The sequence below is a fragment of the Bubalus kerabau genome, chromosome 3 (genome assembly GCF_029407905.1).
Source record: "Bubalus kerabau isolate K-KA32 ecotype Philippines breed swamp buffalo chromosome 3, PCC_UOA_SB_1v2, whole genome shotgun sequence".
Lineage (NCBI taxonomy): Eukaryota > Metazoa > Chordata > Mammalia > Artiodactyla > Bovidae > Bubalus > Bubalus kerabau.
The window spans coordinates 117,962,444-117,987,480 of record NC_073626.1 but is presented as its reverse complement, the minus strand read 5'-3'; the positions used below and the strand labels follow the sequence as shown (position 1 = coordinate 117,987,480).

At 40.9% G+C, this 25,037-nt stretch overlaps 1 protein-coding gene across 23 annotated transcripts in view; it reads right to left on the bottom strand.

Annotated features, from left to right (window-relative positions):
* The window catches only part of NCKAP5 (NCK associated protein 5), a 1,093,872-nt gene that overhangs the window by 710,347 nt on the left and 358,488 nt on the right, over positions 1-25,037 (bottom strand). Inside the window, exon 1 of one of the 23 annotated variants that reach the window (XM_055572841.1) lies at positions 4,733-5,073. The exons of the other annotated variants lie outside the window; for them this stretch is intronic. The gene's annotated coding sequence lies outside the window, so the exon portion shown is untranslated. Of the gene's footprint in view, positions 1-4,732; positions 5,074-25,037 lie in introns of those variants that run through there. 23 annotated transcript variants of the gene reach the window in all.

Below are 25,037 nucleotides of genomic sequence, written 5' to 3'. Positions count from 1 at the left end.
CTAGAAACTAAACTGTTTGTGCTCAAAGAGAGAAACAGGTACCATCTCCCATGATACTTGCAAAAGGCATGTGCTCCTTCGGAAAGTAACTGCAATGGCCTTAAACTATAACTCTCCTATAATGGTGACTCTCTGTACGGTGCTGGGAGACAGTTCAAAGATGATATAGATGTGAAAAACCAGTCCTATTGAGTTCCAACACAATGGAAAAACATTAAAAGGCCACATCAGAGAACATACACTAATCTTCTTGCATATTAGATGTTGTCCTAAACCCATGAATGTCTACTTAGGATGTATATGTTAGAATTTATACTTAATGCTTTGTTGTTTTCTCTTTTATTAATAAGGAAACCAAGCTGAGGTTATAGAGATTAACAACTTTGCCTCAAATCACATCAGTAGTAAATGATGGTATCAGGATCTGAGTCCAAGTCTACAAGACTCCTAGGCTTAATCTCTTAACTATCTGCCAGGTAACTTGCAGTTAACACTCTGAACCCACAATCCATTTAGGAGTCACAGTCTTACCTGCAACCGTAAGTGCCATGACCTATTTTTGACATCTTTCAACACAGCATATGATGATTCACTTCCTTCCCTTTATTTCAACCCTCCCTAGCTGTCAGAGAACCTGAGAATCTGGGATCAGAACCAGAAACTTCCTTAATATATCTGTGTGCTAAGTTAACATCAAGTAACAGGAAACAGCCATGCTCTTTGAGATGAGCAATGAATTCACAGGGACTGCTTACTTAATTCACTGCCATCTAAGAAGTCTAAGCAGGAGGAGACATTTGAACAGAGTTACTGGGAGAATGAAGGCTGGAAGAGAGTAATATTTAGGAAGAAACAACGGTCAGAGGCAGCAGCCTTTGGCAGCAATACTATAGGACTTCACTGCAGCAAGAAAGCCTCTCAAGCACCACATTCTGTGTCCTCTAAACCGCAGCTACAGGAACCCCAAAGGGCAAAACCATCAGATATTTGAAAGGAACACGGCTAATGGACTAGATGAAATGGCAGAGCTCTGCAGAAAAAGCAAAGAGGCTTGGACCACAGAGCCTGGTCTCTAAAAATGCTCAACAAATATTTATTGAACAAGCAAATCAATAATCAGGGTTTAGATTAGAGAGTCATGGGGAAGCCTGACAACCCTGCAGCAGGGTGATGTTAGCCATCATCACAGTGCCCACAACTTTCCTCCACTCATGTCTCTCACATTAAACAGGAAAATCAGAGGAGGATGCCTAGGGTTGGAATCAATCATACCTCTCTGTAAACTTCACTTGAAACCTCAAGCACCCAACTAAAGCTACAGAAGTCCACCTGTTAGAGGAGGGTCCACTAGATCCAATCAAACTTCATATATATATATATATATATATATATATATATATGTTATATGTTATATGTTTTTCATTGACATACAGTCAACTTAAGCCTGTAAGTTCAACTCTAATCTAAATGTTTTAACGTCTAAGAATTAAAAATAATATACAGGAATGCCAAATACAGAGTATCAGGGTTGAGAAAACAGATTCTCCACCAAAAAAAAAAAAAAACAAAAAACTTAAAACCAAAATACCTACACATCAAAAGTTTTCCACAAAGCCCTTATGATACCAAACAAGAAAAAGCTTCCTTGGGTATCTCATTCTTTCCTAACAACAGACCTTACTCTGTGATTACTTTCTTGGCTTATCTGTTATCTAGTTAGTGGTACCCACAGCCAGCCTCTGGCCATAATTAGCTCCTTATGATATACCATCTTGCTTGTAAATCTTCTTTGAATAAAACTTTTCAAAATGACAAACAAGAGGCCTCACATGATGTCTGAAATGCCAACCAAATTTTCTACCAGTTGGCATTCTTGACATCGTCTTTGGAGGGAAGTCATGAGTGATATTCACAGCTGAGACATGAGAAACAGCTGCCCTCCATGTTGAAGAATAAGAGAAAAGGAACAAATCGACATGAAAACCTTCTGCACGTTTTCCCTATAAATGATAAAACAGAGAAATTTCTATTTATCCACCTGTTTCCAAATATAACCCTAGTTTTCCAAGTAGTGGGTGGAAAATAAAACCCTGATTGTCTTCATATGGCTCAGACAAGGCACAAAAACTCTTAAGTTTTATGCTCTAAATACAGAAAATTGCTTCATTTCTAAAGTAAATATATGCCAGAAACTTGCGGATATCTCAAGAATGCCTTGTAGCTAAAGAAAGTAACATCATTGCCTACTCATTTTGCTTAATTTGCTAGTCTCTCAGCAACTTTGTGCTAACACTTTCATCCTATTTTAGATCTTGGCATAAGGCAAAGGTCCAGAGCCCAGAAAGCCACCTCGAGCGGCCAGCCCTCTCAGGATGGAGCGTCTTCCCAAGATGCGTTTCTGCTAATGCCCATGTTCCATGCATTTCACTTATCTTCCTCAAGCTACATTCCAGTAACTAAGCTTCATAAGCTTCTTCTGAATTGTTTACTCTGTGTTTTAAAGCTCTGTCAGCTGTTGGGATGATCTGCGAGATTCTTTTTATTTTTGGTTAAGCGGGATTGGCGAGCCTTATTGGGCCTTTTGGTGGAATCCCTACTATTGAAAATTCCCACTGCTGGGATTAAAGGAGATAATGCCTGTGAAAGCCTTTTGTAAACTGTAAAGTCCTGGTCGAACGTAGTATGCTGTTGTAATATTAACCATCATGGCAATAACCACAGTCCAGCTTTAATGGAGGCTTTAAAATGACCACAGCCATTTGGGCCTCGTCTCTGCTCCATTTCCAATCCATGTCCTTGGTTGGTGTCCAACACAGGAGAGCTCACAAAAAAGCTTGGTTGGCATGAACAAATGAATGGCTTAAAACATCACATCGTTTTCCAAATTAATATCCACATGTAAAATGAAGCTAGACTATTTAGATAGTGAAAATATTCTGCCCAAAACACTAAGGTGCTCAGAAAAAAACTGTAGAACCAAAACTTACTTTGAAGAAAATTTCACTGATAATAAAAGCTGGTCCTTTGCGCTCAGTATTGGAGAAGAAGAGAAGGGGGACAGACAGGTGCAGGAATTTCTATGAGCCTGCAAAAATTTCTTTTAGTTCACAATAGCTTAGAGGAGGAGGTTGCCATCCCAGAGAAGGGAAGGGGTAATGATTTTGGATGGCTAATGTGCAAAAACACAGAAGTGGTATAGGCTGGCCCAGCACAAAGCATCCCAAGCTCAGGCTTATTTCCGGGGTTGTGTCTCCTTGGATTGCAGAGGACCAGCTCCTATGGGAGGAGGGAAGAGGCAGTGCAGTGGGAGGAGAGGAGTCTGCTAAGGAAGAGGTGCTGAGAGGAAATGAATTATTTTTGGAAAATGTTTTCCGGAGCATTTGTAGGCACAGTTCAGGTCATGATATGATCTATCTGAAGTCTACCTCTGTGTGAGGAGGTGGGGGCTGGCAGTGGAAAAGAAGACCATAGTGACCAGAAAATGTTGCCTTGTTTATTCTTCTCAACACAAGCCATCTCAACAGAATCAAGAAGGGAAACTCCAGCAAGACTGCTAGTGACTCAGGAAAGCAAATGCAGACACCAAATTTATGCCCAGGGGCTAAGGTGATTCAAACAGTCCCTTTTGACTAAGGGATAAGGTGGGGTAAGGTGAGGTGAGGTGAGGTGGGGTGGGGTGCGGTAGGGTGGGGTAGGGCCTAGAGTAGCAGGAAGTCTGCAGGGCTCCAGTGGCGTGGCGGGGAGAGCCCCTGCACTAGCCTGGCTGCTAAGCTCCAGAAAATATCACGTTTCTGCCCATCAATCAGCATTAAGCGGCTTTGGGGGCTGAGCTTTCAGCACAGGCAGTTGCCAGTAGCAACAGGGCACACACTAGTAGCTCCTGGTGAGCTGGGGAGACAGCAACCAGTGAGGGGCTGCCAGGGCCAGACAACCTGCGCTGGGTAGACAAGGTCAGAGACCATTGGTGATGGGCCTGGGGGTGCCGGGATGGAGGCAGGCCCCAGGGGCCAGAAGTGGTCCCAGGCCGCTGGCCCCTGGGGATGGGGGGCGGGGAGAGGGGGAGGTTGAAGGGTTTCTGGTGGCACAGCATTGCCAGTGCCAAGTACAGTAGTCTCCCGACCCCCCTGGAGGGGCCAGGCTCTGTCTGCTAGCCCAGGACACAGAAGTCAAGGCCAAGGAGCAGGAAGAAGCACTGGTCCTGCACTTGGATGAGTCGGAGTTCTCAAGATCAGTCCCTTCCCCGCCACCCCTCTCCCTTCAGGAGTCTCTGGAGGACGCCAACGTGGAATTGTGTCTGCACGTGTGCTTGTTTTCATTTGCGCTTCCAGCACAAAAACAAGGTCCCACAGGTGGAAAGGAGGGTGTGTGTGTGTTGTGCGAGGCTTGGACTGCATGGGAGCGGGAAGGGGGAAGAAAGCACACATCGCGGCTCCCACCCACAGCCTGCGAGGCGGGTACGGGTGCAGGCGCTTGGGGAAGAGAGCCGGAACCTCACGCCACCTCCGAACTTATCCCCCTGCCGTTGGGATCCGGTAAGGTGGAAAAAGAAGGGCGACAGTGAGGGAGGGCGGTAGAGGGCAGAGATGGACCAAGGAGACCACAGAGGGAGGCACAGAAGCAAGGAGTCCACGCGGACTAGTGGAAGCAAAGGGGCCGAAGGGTCAGGCTGGAGAGCGCGGGCGGCGTGAGCGGGAGGCGCGCCCGGGACGGGAACAGGCTGGCATCTCCTTACCTGGCCGGTGGTGGAGCATCTTGCAATGGGTCGGGGCCGGGATGGGCAGACCCTGCAGTGCTGTCACTTCGGGGGCAGCAAAGCGCTGGCCGAGGAGCCCGCAGTTGATAAACTTGCCATGCCCCGGGCTCGCGGAGGCAGCTGGGGCCAGACGCGCCCCGCCGCCTACCGCGGCCGGCAGCCGAGCCTCCTCCGTGCGCTCCCGGGCGCTCTTCCGCTTTGTTGTGTTGGGTTGGTCTTCCTGAGCCTGCCTCGGGGTGCTGGGTGCCCTTTCGGCAATGGGACGTTTCCCCGGCCTTCTGGGAGGCCCCTGGGATCCGCGTGCCACTTTCCTCCCGGAGACGCGCGTTAAACAGCTGCCCCGTTGCGCCTGGCGGGGCCGCGCGGTGCGCTAGTAGCAGGCGGCTCCGGCCTGTAGATTCCCGCCCCCCACCTTCTCCCCTCCCCGCCCCTCCGCGGCCCCCCCATCAGAAGCTGCTTAGAATCAGGCTGTCAAATCCAGCCCATCTGCTGCAATCATAATCAGTCTCAACCCAACGGTTCTGACAAATCTCTGCCTGGAGCCGGAGTTGGGGGAGCCTGTGGGTGCGGGGCGCGGGCGTGGAGGGGAGGAGGGGGCGAGGGGGCTACCGGGAACAGCGCTGGGAGAGCGGGGCCTGGAGGCTTCTATTGTCTGCCCCAAACAGAGGAAGTGAAAGGGGAAATGGGGATCCCAATGGGGAAATAATGGTTTCCTTTCCCAGTTTCCGATAAGAAAAATCAATCCATCCTGGCATAAATATCCATCCCCTTACCCGCATCCCAAACCTCTGCTTGCTCTTTCTGGGTGGAACGAATGCTAAGGAACTGAACAAACAGGTCCTGGAATCTTACCATCAGGCTGATCCAAAGACTGACAGGGATATTCAAAGTAAGATATTGTAATTGGGAGGTAAGAGCTAGAACTAACAGTCATTTGTCTGCAGTCAGAAGTTAGTTCCCAAGTACATTTGAGAATCAAGTTTATGGAGAGAGAACCACCCTGTAATTCGCGATGAAGCTGGGCCCACTGCCTCCTGTTGACATTTTGAAAGATAAAAGGAATATCTGCTTCAGACAAGAAAATGCTGGACTCAGGTTAGCCCCAGCCTGAGTTAAAAGGATTATCATATTTTCTCTCACATTTTAATGGGAATGTTCTTTTTAAAGAAATGCTATTTTATTATAAAACCATGACTTGTGAAACATATTTTTTCCCAACTAAAATAGTTTCTTCTGCAGATGAAATAAGTTTCTTCTTCTGCTCCTTTCTATAATATACTTTGAACTATTTTAATATGCCACTGCAATATAATCACACATATTTCTACTGGTTATAGGCTTATGGGGATTATGGCAAATTTTTTTAAATGAAAATAACAGCAGTCCTAGATATACATAAATCTTAAAGTATAAAGAATACAACCAATGGGATTATGCCTGCTTTCATACATTCTTTGCAAGTGCTGAAAACGTTCAGTTACCCTGAGTGATAGTGTTTGTTGGCGAAATAATTTGTTGGATAAACAGATCACCAGTTGAAAAGTTGAAGAGGAAAAACTTTAAGTCATTTATTCAGATAGATGTAAAAGTCAGGTAAAAAAATAACTATACTGTGAAAACTGAATAGGGCTTTAAAATAGTGCTCAAATCATTCTTTTGCTTGATGCTATAGTTGAGAAATGCAGGCAAGTCACAGTAAGTCCCCCACTGATCCAACCAGAGACTGTGTCTTCTACTTATTTACAGCCCAGTAGTATTTACAACAGGAATATGCAGTAATGGGCACTCCATGAATACTGATGGTTTGAAGTTTTAATTTACAGGTCACTGTAAATTAAAATCATATACATTACTGTGGCTGGACAGGTGACCTAAAATGAAGTTCAAGTGTTACTTTCCCTCATAAGTAAATAATATAAATAAAGGACAGCTACAGATCCAATGTTAAGATGTTTTTATAATGTCTAAAAGTTTGCAATTTTTCATTGCCAGTTTGTTTAATATTAAAAATTCTGTTAAAAGATTGGTCAACATGGTGCCAAGATGTAAATATTTCCAAAAAGGTCCTCCCCACCAGAATAAAGTATCATGCTAGTGAATAATTTAAGGGACAATGTCCAGGAAATTGGTGTCCAAGTAGACAAGAGTTGAGTGGCAAGTCAGACCCTGGGCTACAGGCACCTTACTGTTATGTTCTGCTGTGTTTTTTCCTCTGCAAGTTGGTAGTTTTAATTGTATCAGGCCCATGTAAGTGAGAGGCTAAATTGATGGCCCCATCTCCAATCCATCAAGTCTTTGGTTCTAAATTCAAAATATACCCTGTCTAGTTGTCTCAATTATTTACTTCTCAGTTATGTACTGAGTGCTTGCTGTGTTTCAGTGCTGGAAAATATAAATGAGTATAAATTGAGAAAAAAACATTTTGATCTTGTGGAACTTATATTCTGCAGGAGAAGACAGACATTAGAAAAGAATAAGGAAATACTACTTTTTGTTAGAAAATCATCAGTGCTAAGGAGAATAATAAAGCAGGGAGGGTTGGGTGGTATTCAAGTTTAAGCAAAATTCTCAGTGATAATCCCACTGAAAATGCCAACTGTGAGTAAGTAAATCAGATCAGATCAGATCAGATCAGTCGCTCAGTCGTGTCTGACTCTTTGTAACCCCTTGAATCGCAGCACGCCAGGCCTCCCTGTCCATCACCAACTCCCGGAGTTCACTGAGACTCACATCCATCGAGTCAGTGATGCCATCCAGCCATCTCATCCTCTGTCATCCCCTTCTCCTCTTGCCCCCAATCCCTCCAAGCATCAGAGTCTTTTCCAATGAGACAACTCTTTGCATGAGGTGGCCAAAGTACTGGAGTTTCAGCTTTAGCATCATTCCTTCCAAAGAAATCCCAGGGCTGATCTCCTTCAGAATGGACTGGTTGGATCTCCTTGCAGTCCAAGGGACTCGCAAGAGTCTTCTCCAACACCACAGTTCAAAAGCATCAATTCATTGGTGCTTAGCCTTCTTCACAGTCCAACTCTCACATCCATACATGACCACAGGAAAAACCATAGCCTTGACTAGACGAACCTTTGTTGGCAAAGTAATGTCTCTGCTTTTGAATATGCTATCCAGGTTGGTCATAACTTTCCTTCCAAGGAGTAAGCATCTTTTAATTTCATGGCTGCAGTAAGTAAATACAAGAGGCAAAGAAGCAGTGAGCCATGTAGGTATCTGAGGGAAGATAGTCCTGGGAAGCAGAAAGAGCAGGTGCAGTGGCCCTTAGAGAAGAGTGTGCTGGGAGAGGTCTGAGAACAGCAGTGAGGCAGTAGGGATGGAAGGAGTGAGGTACGAGAGTTATGGGGATGGTTTGAGAGGGCAGATCATTGGGTGGGACATAACAGGCCATTTGAATGCAGAGTTTCAAAGAATAGCAAGGAGAGATAAGAAAGCCCTCCTCAGTGATCAATGCAAAGAAATACAGAAAAACAATAGAATGGGAAAGACTAGAGATCTCTTCAAGAAAATTAGAGATACCAAGGGAATATTTCATGCAAAGATAGGCACAATAAAGGATAGAAATGGTTTGGACCTGGCAGAAGCATAAGATATTAAAAGAGGTGGCAAGAATACACAGAAGAACTATATAAAAAAGAGTTTAATGACCCAAATAATCATGTTGGTGTGACCACTGAGCTAGACCCAGACATCCTGGAGTAAGAAGTCAAGTGGGCCTTAGGAAGCATCACTATGAACAAAGCTAGTGGAGGCGAAGGAATTTCAGCTGAGTTATTTCAAATTCCAAAAGATGATACTATGAAAGTGCTGTACTCAATATGCCAGCAAATTTGGAAAACTCAGCAGTGGCCACAGACCTGGAAAATGTCAATTTTCATCGCAATCCCAAAGAAAGGCAATGCCAAAGAATGTTCAAACTATGACAAAACTGTACTCATCTCACACGCTAGCAAAGTAATGCTCAAAATTCTCCAAGCTAGGCTTCAACAGGACGTGAACCGAGAACTTACAGATGTTCAAGCTGGATTTAGAAAAGGCAGAGGAACTAGAGATCAAATTGTCAACATCCATTGGATCACAGAAAAAGCAAGAGAATTCCATAAAAACATCCACTTCTGCCTTATTGACTACATCAAAGCTTTTGACTGTGTAGATCACAACAAACTGTGGAAAATTCTTAAAAAGATGGGAATATCAGACCACCTTACTTGCCTCCTGAGAAATCTGTTTGCAGGTCAAGAAGCAACAGTTAGAACTGGACACAGAACAGACTGATTCCAAATTGGCAAAGGAGTAGGTCAAGGCTGTGTATCATCACCCTGCTTATTTAACATATATGCAGAGTACATCATGTGAAATGCTGGGCTGGATGAAACTCAAGCTGCAATCAAGACTGCCAGGAGAAATATCAATAATCTCAGATGTGCAGATGACACCACCCTAATGGCAGAAAGCAAAGAACTAAAGAGCCTCTTGATGAAAGTGAAAGAGGAGACTGAAAAAGTTGGCTTAAAACTCAATATTCAAAAAACTAAGACCATGGCATCTGGTCCCATCACCATGGCAAATGGGGAAACAGTGGAAACAGACAGACTATATTTTGGGGGCCTCCAAAATCAGGGAAGATGGTGACTGTAGCCATGAAATTAAAAGACTCTTGCTCCTTGGAAGAAAAACTATGACCAACCTAGACAGCATATTAAAAAGCAGATACATTACTTTACTGACAAAGGTCCAACTAGTCAAAGCTGTGGTTTTTCCAGTAGTCATGTATGGATGTGAGAGTTGGACTAAAACCAGAAGGGAAAGAGACACGAGTACCCCAATGTTCATCGCAGCACTGTTTGTAATAGCCAGGACATGGAAGCAACCTAGATGTCCATCAGCAGATGAATGGATAAGAAAGCTGTGGTACATATACACAATGGAGTATTATTCAGCCATTAAAAAGAATACATTTGAATCAGTTCTAATGAGGTGGATGAAACTGGAGCCTATTATACAGAGTGAAGTAAGCCAGAAAGAAAAACACCAATACAGTATACTAACGCATATATATGGAATTTAGAAAGATGGTAACAATAACCCTGTGTACGAGACAGCAAAAGAGACACTGATGTAGAGAACAGTCTTATGGACTCTGTGGGAGAGGGAGAGGGTGGGAAGATTTGGGAGAATGGCATTGAAACATGTAAATATCATGTATGAAATGAGTTGCCAGTCCAGGTTCGATGCACGATACTGGATGCTTGGGGCTGGTGCACTGGGACGACCCAGAGGGATGGAATGGGGAGGGAGGAGGGAGGAGGGTCCAGGATGGGGAACACATGTATACCTGTGGCGGATTCATTTTGATATTTGGCAAATCTAATACAGTTATGTAAAGTTTAAAAATAAAATAAAATTTAAAAAAAAAAAATAAATAAATAAATAAAGCTTTGCATCAAAAAAAATTGATGCTTTTGAACTGTGGTATTGGAGAAGATTCTTGAGAATCCCTTGGACTGCAAGGAGATCCAACCAGTCCATTCTAAAGGAGATCAGTCCTGGGTGTTCATTGGAAGGACTGATGTTGAAGCTGAAACTCCAATACTTTGGCCACCTGATGTGAAGAACTGACTCACTGGAAAAGACCCTGATGTTGGGAAAGATTGAGAGCAGGAGGAGAAGGGGACAACAGAGAAGGAGATGGTTGGATGGCAGCATCAACATGATGGACATGAGTTTGAGCAAGCTCCGGGAGTTGGTGATGGACAGGGAAGGCTGGCGTGCTGCAGTCCATGGGGTCGCAAAGAGTCCGATACAACTGACTGAACTGAACTGAAGGACTGGCTTTACTCTTAAGTGATGTGGGAGGGCAGGGATACAGAGAGGTTTTGCGGCGGGGGGCGGTATTTTGTTTGTTTTTTGTCACCCTGTACAGTTTGTGAAATCTCAGTTCCCCAACCAGGGATTAAACCCACTCCTTCATCAATGAAAGTGCAGAGTTCAAACCACTGGACCACCAGCAAATCCCCCAAAGAGAGTTTTGAGCAGAGGAATTCCATGATATGACTTTTATTTAATAGATTATTCTGGTTGCCTGCATGCTAAGTCGCTTCAATTGAATCCGACTCTTTGTGACCCCATGGACTGTAGCCTGCCAGGCTCCCCTGGCCATAGAATTCTCCAGGCAAGAATACTGCAGTGGATTACCATGCCCTTCTCCAGAGGATCTTCCCGACCCAGGGCTCAAACCCAGGTGTCTTACGTCTCCCGCATTGGCAGGCTGATTCTTTACCACTGATGCCACCTGGAAAGCCCCATATTGCAAACTAATTACAGAAGAAAAAGGAAGATGGTAAGGGGGAAGATCTGTTATTAGGCTATTGCAAAAATCCAGGTAAGACAGAGTGACTTGGGCAGGACCATAACAAGAAAAATAATCAATATTTGGATTTAGCAGGCAAAAGGATGGAGTTGCTATTAATTGAAATGCAGAAGACAATGAGTAAAGCCAATTTTGGTGGAAGAATATGAAGTTTAGTGTTAGATATGTTAAGATTAGGATGCCTATTAAGTTATGTTTTTAAATAGCTATGTAAATAAAGCCCTTCAAATAGTTCCTGGCTTTTGCTAAGGACCATGTAAATAGTTGGGTATGTTTTGATGGCTGTTATTGTAATTATTGATATTTGCCAACCAAAATGAGGTATTGGGAAGGCAGTTGAATAAATATTAAAGTATTGTGTTCAGGACACAAGTCCAGGATGGAGATGTATATTTGGGAATTGTATACAGTGAAGTGAAGTTGCTCAGTCATGTCTGACTCTTTGTAATTCCATGGACTGTAGCCTACCAGGCTCCTCAGACCATGGAATTTTCCAGGCAAGAGTACTGGAGTGGGTTGCCATTTCCTTCTCCAGGGGATCTTCCCAACCCAGGGATTGAACCCAGGTCTCCTGTATTGCAGGCAGACACTTTACCTTCTGAGCCACCATAGATGGTTAAATTAAATTTATTGTCATATCAGGTGGGCTATTAAGGCTGAGAACACAGTTAGAAAAGAGAAGATGTTTCAGGATTAAATCCCATAAGACATTTCAACTTTAAAAAGTCAAGAAGATAAAGAGGAACCAGCGAAGGAGATGGCCCCAAATGGCAACCCAAGAGTGAGAAGGTAAAGTAGGAGAGCAGACTCCTTCACGAACCTAGTAATCAAGGTATATCAAGGAAGGAGTGATCTCATAATCAGAGGATCCTGGTATGATCGTCTCCATAGAGAACCCAAAAGAACACATAGGAAGGCTATGAGAGAGTTAACCGAGGTTACTAGAAAACTTAATTATCTATTGTCTGTTTACAGTACAACACTCAGGGTGTCCCATCACCTATGTAAAGGTCAGGGGCCTGAGAGATATTCAGTGTGTGCTGAATCAGGTAATGAATCAGTGAAGGATCAAATGCCTAATGCTGAAAAATATTTCTTAGCTTATCTATGGATAATTTTGGAGGGGTCGCCTATTCTTGAATTCAAGAAATATTGATGTAGAACAAAGTTTCTGCGAGGGAATAGATATGTTTCCCTTTCATTAAGCAATGTCAATAGACCAAAGATTTCTAGCCCACAAGTTTCATATAGAATGTTTTCTCAGATGATGTTCAATAAATTGTGAAGTAGTAACAAAGAAACAACTTGCAGACATATGGAAGTTTAAAAATATACTTCTGTAAGTAATTTTAAACTTAAGACAACAACCCAATTTAAATGTGCAGATTTAAATACAACCTTATCAAAAAAGATATAAAAATGGTAAATCACTGCATGAAAAGATGATCATCATCATGGGTCACTAGAGGAAAGCAAGTTAAAATCTTAGTTACATTTACTCACACCTACAAGAATCAACAAAGTTAAAAATATTAGCAATATCAAGTGTTGGCAAGGATGTAGATCAACTTAAATTCTCATACATAGCTGATGGAAATGCAGAAGGGTATAGCAAGTCTGGAAAACCAGTTGACAGTTTCTCAAAAAGTTAAACACAGAAAAGATATATGTATCCCAATGTTCACTGCAGCACTATTTACAAAAGACAGGACTGGAAGCAACCTAAATGTCTATCAACACTGGAATGGATAAAGAAGATGTGGTATATATACCAACGGAATATTACTCAGCAGTAAAGACAAATGAAATAGTGCCATTTGCAGAGACATGGATAGACCTAGGGATTGTCATACTGAGTGAAGTAAGTCAAAAAGAGAAAAACAAATACTGTATCAGTTCAGTTCAGTTCAGTCGCTCAGTCGTGTCCGACTCTTTGTGACCCCATGAATCGCAGCACGCCAGGACTCCCTGTCCATCACCAACTCCCAGAGTTCACCCAGACTCATGTCCATCGAGTCAGTGATGCCATCCAGCCATCTCATCCTCTGTCGTCCCCTTCTCCTCCTGCCCCCAATCCCTCCCAGCATCAGAGTCTTTTCCAATGAGTCAACTCTTCGCATGAGGTGGCCAAAGTACTGGAGTTTCAGCTTTAGCATCATTCCTTCCAAAGAAATCCCAGGGCTGATCTCCTTCAGAATGGACTGGTTGGATCTCCTTGCAGTCCAAGGGACTCGCAAGAGTCTTCTCCAACACCACAGTTCAAAAGCATCAATTCATTGGTGCTTAGCCTTCTTCACAGTCCAACTCTCACATCCATACATGACCACAGGAAAAACCATAGCCTTGACTAGACGAACCTTTGTTGGCAACGTAATGTCTCTGCTTTTGAATATGCTATCCAGGTTGGTCATAACTTTCATTCCAAGGAGTAAGCGTCTTTTAATTTCATGGCTGCAGTCACCATCTGCAGTGATTTTGGAGCCCCCAAAAATTGTCTGACACTGTTTCCACTGTTTCCCCATCTATTTCCCATGAGGTGATGGAACCGGATGCCATGATCTTTGTTTTCTGAATGTTGAGCTTTAAGCCAACTTTTTCACTCTCCACTTTCATCAAGAGGCTTTTTAGTTCCTCTTCACTTTCTGCCATGAGGGTGGTGTCATATGCATATCTGAGGTTATTGATATTTCTCTCAGCAATCTTGATTCCAGCTTGTTTCTCATGATGTACTCTGCATATAAGTTAAATAAGCAGGGGGACAATATACAGCCTTTGATGTACTCCTTTTCCTATATGGAACCAGTCTGTTGTTCCATGTCCAGTTCTAACTGTTGCTTTCTGACCTGCATACAGGTTTCTCAAGAGGCAGATCAGGTGATCTGGTATTCCCATCTCTTTCAGAATTTTCCACAGTTGATTGTGATCCACACAGTCAAAGGCTTTGGCATAGTCAATAAAGCAGAAATAGATGTTTTTCTGCAACTCTCTTGCTTTTTCCATGATCCAGCGGATGTTGGCAATTTGATCTCTGGTTCTTCTGCCTTTTCGAAAACCAGCTTGAACATCTGGAAGTTCACGGTTCACATATTGCTGAAGCCTGGCTTGGAGAATTTTGAGCATTACTTTACTAGTGTGTGAGATGAGTGCAATTGTGCGGTAGTTTGAGCATTCTTTGGCATTGCCTTTCTTTGGGATTGGAATGAAAACTGACCTTTTCCAGTCCTGTGGCCACTGCTGAGTTTTCCCAATGTGCTGGCATATTGAGTGCAGCACTTTCATAGCATCATCTTTCAGGATTTGAAATAGCTCAACTGGAATTCCATCACCTCCACTAGCTTTGTTCGTAGTGATGCTTCCTAAGGCCCACTTGACTTCACATTCCAGGATCTGGCTCTAGGTCAGTGATCACACCATCGTGATTATCTGGGTCATGAAGACCTTTTTTGTACTTCTTCTTTTAGTACAAAGAACTTTGTAGTTCTTCTGTGTATTCTTGCCATCTCTTCTTAATATCTTCTGCTTCTGTTAGGTCCATACCATTTCTGTCCTTTATCGAGCCCATCTTTGCATGAAAGTTTCTCTTGATATCTCTAATTTTCTTGAAGAGATCTCTAGTCTTTCCCATTCTGTTGTTTTCCTGTATTTCTTTGCATTGATCGCTGAAGAAGGCTTTCTTATCTCTTCTTGCTATTCTTTGGAACTCTGCATTCAGATGCTTATGTATTTCCTTTTCTCCTTTGCTTTTCGCTTCTCTTCTTTTCACAGCTATTTGTAAGGCCTCCCCAGACAGCCATTTTGCTTTTTTGCATTTCTTTTCCATGGGGATGGTCTTGATCCCTGTCTCCTGTACAATGTCACGAACCTCATTCCATAGTTCATCAGGCACTCTATGTATCAGATCTAGGCCCTTAAATCTATTTCTCACTTCCACTGTATTATCATAAGGGATTTGATTTAGGCCATACCTGAATGGTCTAGTGGTTTTCCCTACTTTAATATCACTTTATATTTGGAATATTAAAAAATGGTAAAATTATTTGCAAAGCAGAAATAGAGACACAGATGTAGGAACAAACTGATGGATACCAAAGGAGGAAGGAGAGGGTGGGGTGAATTGGGAGACCGGAATTGACATATATACACTACTATGTATAAGATAGGTAACTACTCAGATGGTGAAGAATCCGCCTGCAATGCCAGAGACCAGGGTTTAATCACTGGGTTGGGATATCCCCTGGAGAAGGGCATGGCAACCCATGCCAGTATTCTTGTATGAAGAATCCCATGGACAGAGGATCCTGGCAGGTTAGAGTCCATAGAGTAGCAAAGAATTGGACAAGAATGTAGCAACTTAGCACACACGTACCAAAGCTATCAGATAAAGGATTGATGGGAAGTAAAACACTAATCCAGTATCAGGTATCACCTCATGATTTTCTGCTAATTATTAAGGGAAAAGTTATATTATACAAGAGAGAGATTCCCTGAAACGTTCCTGCTTATATGATGCTATGTGAGAAAAGCACCACATCACCTATGCGGTAGTCTTGGAAAAACCATGTTTAACCTGAATCTAAGCAAGGACTTTGACATAATTTCCAGCTTATAAGAAGTAAGGAAGATAAATGACACTACAAAGAAACAATGAGGCATATGCAAAATACAGGGTGCTCTGCAGCACTTAATTCTGAATAGAAGGAAGTAGAAGGAATAAAAATAGATTAAATGACAGAACTAAATGAAACTAATGGGGTTAGATCTTGGTCCAATATAAAAGCTTTAAGAGACTTTAGAGGGACTTCCCTGGTGGTCCAGTGGCTAAGACTCCATGCTCCCAATACAGGGGGCCTGAGTTCAATCCCTGGTCAGGGATTCCATATGCCATTAGATTCCATATGCCACAACTAGAACCCATGATGCCACAACACCTGTTTTAATAAAACAAATATTAAAAAAAATTAAAGATACTTTGGAAATTAGAGAAATTCATATAAGGTTGGCATTGAATAGGATAAGAGAAGTTTTACTACTTTTCCTAATGATGAAAATGATACTGTGTTTATAAAGGCAGTAGTCCTTGGTTTTAAAAGACACATGCTAAAATATTCAGGGTGAAGTATCACTGTGTTTACCACTCACTTTGGAAAAATTATATATGAAACAAAATATTAACATTTAGGTGGCGCTAGTATTTAACTTATATACAGAGTACATCACAAGAAACGCTGGGCTGGAAGAAGCATAAGCTGGAATCAAGATTGCTGGGAGAAATATCAATAACCTCAGATATGCAGATGACACCACCCTTATGGCAGAAAGTGAAGAGGAACTAAAAAGCTTCTTGATGAAAGTGAAAGAGGAGAGTGAAAAAGATGGCTTAAAGCTCAACATTCAGAAAACTAAGATCATGGCATCAGGTCCCATCACTTCATGGGAAATAGATGCGGAAACAGTGGAAACACTGTCAGACTTTATTTTGGGGCTCCAAAATCACTGCAGATGGTGACTGCAGCCATGAAATAAAAAGACGCTTACTCCTTGGGAGAAAAGTTATGACCAAACTAGATAGCATATTAAAAAGCAGAGAGACATTACTTTGCCAACAAAGGTCTGTCTAGTCAAGGCTGTGGTTTTTCCAGTGGTCATGTATGGATGTGAGAGTTGGACTGTGAAGAAGGCTGAGCGCCGAAGAATTGATGCTTTTGAACTGTGGTGTTGGAGAAGACTCTTGAGAGTCCCTTGGACTGCAAGGAGGTCCAACCAGTCCATCCTAAAGGAGACCAGTCCTGGGTGTTCATTGGAAGGACTGATGCTGAGGCTGAAACTCCAATACTTTGGCCACCTCATGCGAAGAGCTGACTCATTGGAAAAGACTCTGATGCTGGAAGGGATTGGGGGCAGGAGGAGAAAGGGACGACAGAGGATGAGATGGCTGGATGGCATTACCGACTCGATGCACATGAATTTGGGTGAACTCCGGGAGTTGGTGATGGACAAGGAGGCCTGGCATGCTGCGATTCATGGGGTTGCAAAGAGTCAGAGACAACTGAGCGCCTGAACTGACTGAACTGAACTGAGTGGTGAAGTATCTGCCTGCCAATGCAGGAGACACAAGAGATGCTGGTTGGATTCCCGGGTCAAGAAGATCACCTGGAGTAGGAAATGGTAACCGACTCCAGTACTTTTGCCTAGGAAATCCCACAGACAGAGGAGCCTGGTGGGCTAGTGCATGGGGCTGCAAAGAGTCAGACATGACTGAGCACAATGCCAAGTTATGGATAAATGAATATTTCATTGCTCTGGTCTTTTACTTTTTTCTATCCATTGAATTTCTTCATAATAAAAAATGAAAAAATATTCTTAAAACCCAATAGTTAAATATAAAGGAATTAGAAAAAATAGAATTTGATGTCTTAAAATTAAAACACTATCAAAACTTTAAGATGAAAACAACTAAAGCAGTATGTAAAGAGAAATTAATAATTTTAGTGCATATTCTGGAAATGAAAAAAAATTGGAAAATTAATGTGTAAAGCATCCAAGAGGCAAACATAGCAATAAACAAGTAGAATAAAATAATTAGTAAAGATAAAATCAAAGTCTAATAAGGTATAACACAAAGCATTAATACAGGATCAATAAAACAGTGACTGCTTAGATCAATGAAAAACAGAGGAGACATAAATCACTAAGTTTTGGAGTAAAAAAAGCTGCATAAATGATACAGGAGATTTAAAATAATAGGACAGCTTCACTTTGAGAACTTTACAGTACTACATTTTAAAACACAGATAAAATCATCAGTGTCCTAAATTTTTAAAAAATCTGTCCATAAAATGCTAGAATCAACAGAATCATGAACAATACATCAACTCAATAGTTGAAAATAAAAATTTACCCCTGCATAACCAATAGGCCTAGATTTTAAAAACATCTTTATTGAGATATAATCCAAATTCTATAAAATTCACCCATTTAAGGTGTACAAACCATCACCATCATTTAAGTTTAGAAGAACTTTCATAACCCCTCTCCCCAAAATCCCCTAGTACCCATTCATAGTCACTCTTCATTCTCCAGCCAGAGGTAACCAACAATGCACTTTCTATCTCTATAAAATTTGCTTATTCTGGATATTTCATATAAACGCATTTGTACACTATGTGATCTTTTGGGTTTGTCTTCTTTCACTTAGCATAATGCTTTCAATACCCATCCTGCTGTAGCACATATCAGTATTTCATTTCTTCCTGTTGCCAAATAATATGTCATTCTATGGAGAGATATCATTGGATAAATTTCATTTCAGTTCCTATGCCCATTTTTATATTGGATTGTTTGTCATTTTATTGTTGAATTGTGGGTCCAGTTTTTTTAAGGCAAGTTTTACAACGCTTGAAAACAATACAAAAACTCTAATATTCAAATCTTGCAGCAAAAGTTCTAGTAAAATAAGGCGGGGAGGGGAGAAAGATTAAAGAGAAAGGGGAGAAAAAGGTGAGAGGAACGATTTTTTGAGTCATCTAGAATGACCTCGATACTAAAAGTAAGCATGTATTATACAGGAAAGCTAATGAATGTCCTAAAACTTCTAAATAAAACAAAAAAATGCACAACTAATCTTTAAGAATGTTGACTCCACTAACATCCAGAAATGAATCAGGCACCTTGCTATAAAAGTAGGTAATTAAATAGGTAAGTGAGGTAGGCAATTGCATCATTGAAATAGTAAGAGAGCCTAGACATAGACGTACATCTATTGAATAAAGGTGTTGATCAGAAATGGTATCATTGGGACTTCTCTGATGCAGAGGGTGTGGGTTTGCTCCCTGGTCATGGAGCTAAGATCCCATGTGACTCATGGCCAATGAAACAAAACATAAAACAAAAGTAGTATTATAAAAAATTCAATGAAAGTCTTTAAAAATGGTCCACATTAAAATAAAAAAAAAAAGAAATGATGCCATTAATTAGTGGAGAAAGAATTGACTGAGACAATAGCAACAAATCCACCTTCTATCTGAATAAAGAACTCAGACCATTCACAAAAAACAAACTAAGATTAAACACTGAATGTGTAAAGGAGAAGAACAATTTAGAGGACTTTTTACCTCCAATTTCAAGACTTAACGCTACGCAATTTCAAAACTTAAATAAAGCCACAGTAATCAAGACAGCATGATATTTGAGAAAGGACAGATATATTAATGGAGAGACCAGAAATAGAACCTCATAAATACAGCCAACTTATCTTTGACAAAGGAGAAGAGACAATAGAATAAAGACAGTCTCTTCAACAAATGGTCCTGGAATATCTGGAAACCCACATGCAAAAAAAAAAAAAATCTAGACTCAGACTTTACACCCTTCATACAAATTACTCAAAATGAATCAAAATGGATGTCAGGGTAAAACACAAAACCATAAAACTCCTAGAAGATAACATCAGAGAACATCTAGATGACCTTGGGTACAGTGATGCCTTTTTAGATATAACATTAAAGAAATAATCCATGAAAGAAATAAGTGATAGGCTGGACCTCATTAAAATTTAAAACATCTGCTCAATGAAATACAGTATCAAGAGAATGAGAAGACAAGCCACAGACTGGGAGAAAATATTTGCAAAGGACATATCTAAGAAAGTACTATTGTCTACAATTTACAGACAAGTCTTGAAACTCAACAATAAGAAAACTACCTGATTTTAGAAATGGGCCACAAACCTTAATAGGCACCTCACCCAGCAAATAAGTGTATGAAAGGATACTCTACACCATGTCATCGAGGAAATACAAGCCAAAACAATACTAATGAGATACCACTGATACCTGTTAGAATGGGTAAGATTCGGTGATAACACCCAATAATGTGAGGATGTGGAACAACAGGCTCTCTCATACATTGTTGGTGGGAGTGTGAAATGGTAGAGCCAGTTTAAAAACAGTTTGGAGTTTCTTAAAAAACGAAACATACTTGCACCATATGATCCAGCAATCATGTTCTTTGGTATTTATTCAAAGGAGTTGAAAACTCATATCCAAGTGGTATGGAGGAGGGAAGGATTGGGAGTTTGGGATTAGCAGATATAAACTATTACATGTAAAATGGGTAAACAAAGTCCTACCGTAGAGCACAGGGAACTATATTCAATATCCTGCGATAAATCATATTGGAAAAGAATATAAAAATGAATATAAAAATATAAAAAAAAGAATATAAAAATATAAAAAAAGAATATAAAAATATGCATATATGTATAATTGAGCCACTGCTGTACAACAGAAATTAAACATAACATCACAAATCAGCTATACTTCAATAAAATTAAAAAAGAAAACTCATATCCACATAAAAACTTGCATACACATATTTACAGTAGCTTTATTCATAATTGCCCAAACATGGAAGCAACCAAGAGGTCCTTCAGGAGTTAAATGCACTATGGTGCCTCCAGACAATAGAATATTAGTCAGCAAAGAAGCTGGGTTAAAACTCAACTTTCAAAAAACTAAGACCATAGCATCTGGTCCCATCACCATGGCAAATAGATGGGGAAAAAGTGAGAGACTATTTTCTTGGGCGTCAAAATCACTATGGACAGTGACTGCAGCCATGAAATTAAAAGAGGCTTGCTACTTAGAAATAGAGTTATGACAACCTAGACAGCACATTAAAAAGCAAAGACATCATTTTGTCAACAAGGTCTGTCTAGTGAAAGCTATGGTTTTTCTAGTAGTCATATATGGATGTGAGAATTGGACCATAAAAAAAGCTGAGCACTGAGGAATTGATGCTTTTGAACCGTGGTGCTGGAGAAGACTCTTGAGAATCCTTTGTACAGCAAGGAGATCAAACCAGTCAATCCTAAATGAAATCAACCCTGAATATTCATTGGAAGGACTGATGCTGAAGATGAAGCTCCAATACTTTGGCCACCAGATGCAAAGAACTGACTCACTGGAAAAGACCCTGATGCTAGGAAAGATTGAGAGCAGGAGAAGAAGGGGATGACAGAGGATGAGATAGTTGGATGGCATCACCAATGACTCAATGGACATGAGTCTGAGCAAACTCTGGGAGACAGTAATGGACAGGAAAGCCTGGTGTACTGTCGTCTCCATTGGGGTTACAAAGAGACAGACACAACTTAGGGAATGAACAAGAAAAACAAATGAACTATCAAGCCATGAAGAAATAGGGAGGAACCATAAATGCATATTACTAAGAGAAAGAAGCCAATCTGAGACGGCTACATACTGTATAATTCCAACTATTCGGCATTCTCGAAAAGGCATACAATAAAAAATACCCATGATTCTTAGATATCGGAGGAGAGCTGGAAATGAATAGAAAGAACTCAGAGGATTTTTAGGGCAGTGAAAATACTCTGCATGACACTATAATGATGGATATATGTCATCAATTTGTTCAAACCCATAGAATGTACACCACCAAGAGTGAACCTTAAGGTAAACTATACACTTGGGTGATTATGGTGTGTCAACATAAGTTCACGGTTGGTAAAAGTGTACCATTTGGTGAGTGCTGTCAATAATGGAGCTGGGGTGCTATGCGCATGTGGAGGCAGAGGGTATATTGGAAATCTCTGTATCTTCCTCTCAATTTTTTGTAAACCTATACCTGTTCTTAAAAAATTAAATCTGAAAAGAAAACACACACAAAAAGCAAGTCTATAAAACCTTTTGAAGAATATGTTATATCATCAGGCTGGGAAGAATAAAGAAGTATTTTACTGCATCATATTTTGAACCACTGTGAAAAGAAAAAAAAATACCATAAAGAAAATGAAAAGTTAAGGCACAGACTAGAAGAATATTTTTGAAACATATATAACTAAGAGGCTTCCTAGGTGGCACAGTTATAAAGAATCCACCTGCCAATGCTGGAGATGTGGAGTCAATCACTGGGTCAGGAAGATCCCCTGATAAAGGAAATGGCAACCTAATTCAGTATTCTTGCCTGGAAAATTCCATGGACAGAGGAACCTGGCAGGCTACTGTCCATGAGGTCGCAAAGAGTTGGACACAACTGAGCACACACACGTAACCTAAGGAGAATCACTATCCCAACTTGATAAAGAAAAACACTTCCCTGGTGGCTCAGCTGGTAAAGAATCCGCCTGCAATGCAGGAGACTTCAGTTTAATTCCTGGGTTGGGAAGATCTGCTGGAGAAGGGATAGGACTGAGTGACTTCCACTTCACAAGTATAGTAGAAAATAATTTTATAAAGAAAATGTATTAATAGGCAGTTCACAAAAGAAGATAATTGAATGGCAATAAATAAAGTGCTCAATCTCATTCCTGGGGTAATACAAATTAAAATAACACTGAGATACTATTTCAGGCCTATCATGATAGGAAAACAGTAATCATTCTGATTACAGTTATGTTTTGGTGGGGCTTCATGGAAAACAAAACTCTGACACATGTGAGGCAGGAACGCTTAGATCTATGCTGGAAAGGTAAAAGCGCTCCTTGTCTAAAACATGGCTGCCCCATATCTGTGTGCCTGCAAGAGGGCAAGTCTCACACATATATATACAAGCACACGTGGAACATACAAATTGCATTATTTTGTTGTTGTTGTTTACTTGGCTGTAAAACTCCAGCCATTTAATAACAAATGCTTCTCTACCCACACCCATCACAGCACTGGGAGAATCATGGGACCAACCATTGGTGTGGGATGTTCTGGGAAAGCCAGGGTGAGGGGCAGCAGCCAGCTGACTCCTGAGAGCATCAGATCCTAAAAGTTCCATCCAGGGCAGGCTGCAGCTGCCCATGGGCCCAGCCAGAGAGGATAGGTGGAGGCCAGTCTCAGGAGAGGAAAGTGGGGGATAAAAACAGAAGTGACGCTGGTCTGCCACCAAACTGAGGCCCCCTGGTCTGCCTGTGCCAAGTCCAGCTAACAGGAGTTGGCCTTGCCCATCAGAAGGCTGCCGCCACTCACACTGTATCTGCCTTCTTAACCTTCAAAAGGTATGTGTTCTAGTTATAAGATAAATAAGCACTAGGGATATAATGTACAATGCAATTGATATAATTAACACTGCTCTACCTTATATGTTAAAGTTGTAAAGAGTAAATCCTAAGAGTTCTCATCACTAGGAATTTTTTTTATTTTTATTTTGTATCTATATGAAATAATGAATGTTCACTAGCTTACTGCAGTAATCATTCCATGATGTGAGTAAGTCAACTCATGCTATGTATCTTAAACTTAAATAGTACTGCATGTCAATTATATCTCAATAAAACTAGTGGGGTATATTCAGTCTCATAATAAATATCAGTAAGTTCCATAAGGCTGAAATATGACAAAGGTCTGTGGGTAAAATGCAGTAGAACAATAAATTATCAACAAATTTAAAAGCGTAAAAGCTCAAGGACTTCCCTGGTGGTCCAGTGCCTGGGACTTCCCACTCGCAAGGCAGGGGGCCTGGATTCAATCCCTGGTTGGGGAACTAGATTCCACATGCCACAATTAAAGAGTTCCCACGTCAAACTAAAGATCCCACATGCCTCAGCAAAGATCAAAGATCCTGTTGCAGCCTTCTTGAAGTAAAATTTGGCAACATCTCTAACAAAATTCCATGTATATTTACAATTGGAGTGAGCATTTTCACTTTTTGGAAGTTTTCCTGAATGAAAGTATACTTCCAACAATACAAAAATACACAGGCACATGATTATTCAATGCTAAACTGTTTGTAATTTTTTTTATTTTTTTAAATATAAATTTATTTTAATTGGAGGCTAATTACTTTACAATATTGTATTGGTTTTGCCATACATCAACATCAATCCGCCACGGGTGTACACATGTTCCCCATCCTGAACCCCCCTCCCACCTCCCTCCCCACACCATCCCTCTGGGTCATCCCGGTGCACCAGCCCTAAGCATCCTGTATCATGCATCGAACCTGGACTGGCGATTCATTTCACATATTATAATATACATGTTTCAATGCCATTCTCCCAAATCATCCCACCCTTGCCCTCTCCCACAGAGTCCAAAAGACTGTTCTATACATCTGTGTCTCTTTTGCTGTCTTGCATACAGGGTTATCATTACCATCTTTCTAAATTTTTAAACTGCTGTTTAAAATATATTTAACTTATTCTTACTCTACATTTTGTCTTTATCCTTATGATTTATCTTTTGGACTGGATTAAAAACTATTATTTAATTTTGTAATCCTTTATGAACAATTTCTACACTATTTTCTATGTGGTAGCATTGAATAAATGTTTATCGATTTGAAAATTATTAGGGCTAAACAATCATTCGTTATAAGAAATTTCATTTTGAAATAAAGCTTTCATATAACTAACACTATATGGCTTACTAATTTTGGATTTATCCAAGATTGTTGTCTACTATATGTTTTTCATGGTTCCTATGAACTTTGTTAATTGGGAAATTTTATTTCTTCAATAATTAAACCTCTGAGGCTAGGGTACAAGGCTGAATTCAGCACATACACTTAGAGAAGATTCCACTGGACTTGCTACACTTTTGCAGTCACAATTGAGCAGATCATCATTCTAGGATAGCATTATTGTCTTTAAAGAAATTTATAAATGGAATGCACTTAAGTAGTACCTGGTTATTCTTCTGGGCCTTGGTGAAAAAAAAAAAACAAAAAACAGATAAATACACATCCATGTTCTACCGATTGTTCTATTTTTTGAAGCTTAAAGATTCATGTTCTTTCATTATGCTTAGTCACTCAGTCGTGTCAGATTCTTTGCGACCCAATAGACTATAGCCTGCCAGTCTCCTCTGTCCCTGGAATTCTCCAGGCAAGAATACTAGATCTCCAGGGGATCTTCCCAACCCAGGGATCAAACCCGAGTCTCCTGCATTACAGGCAGAT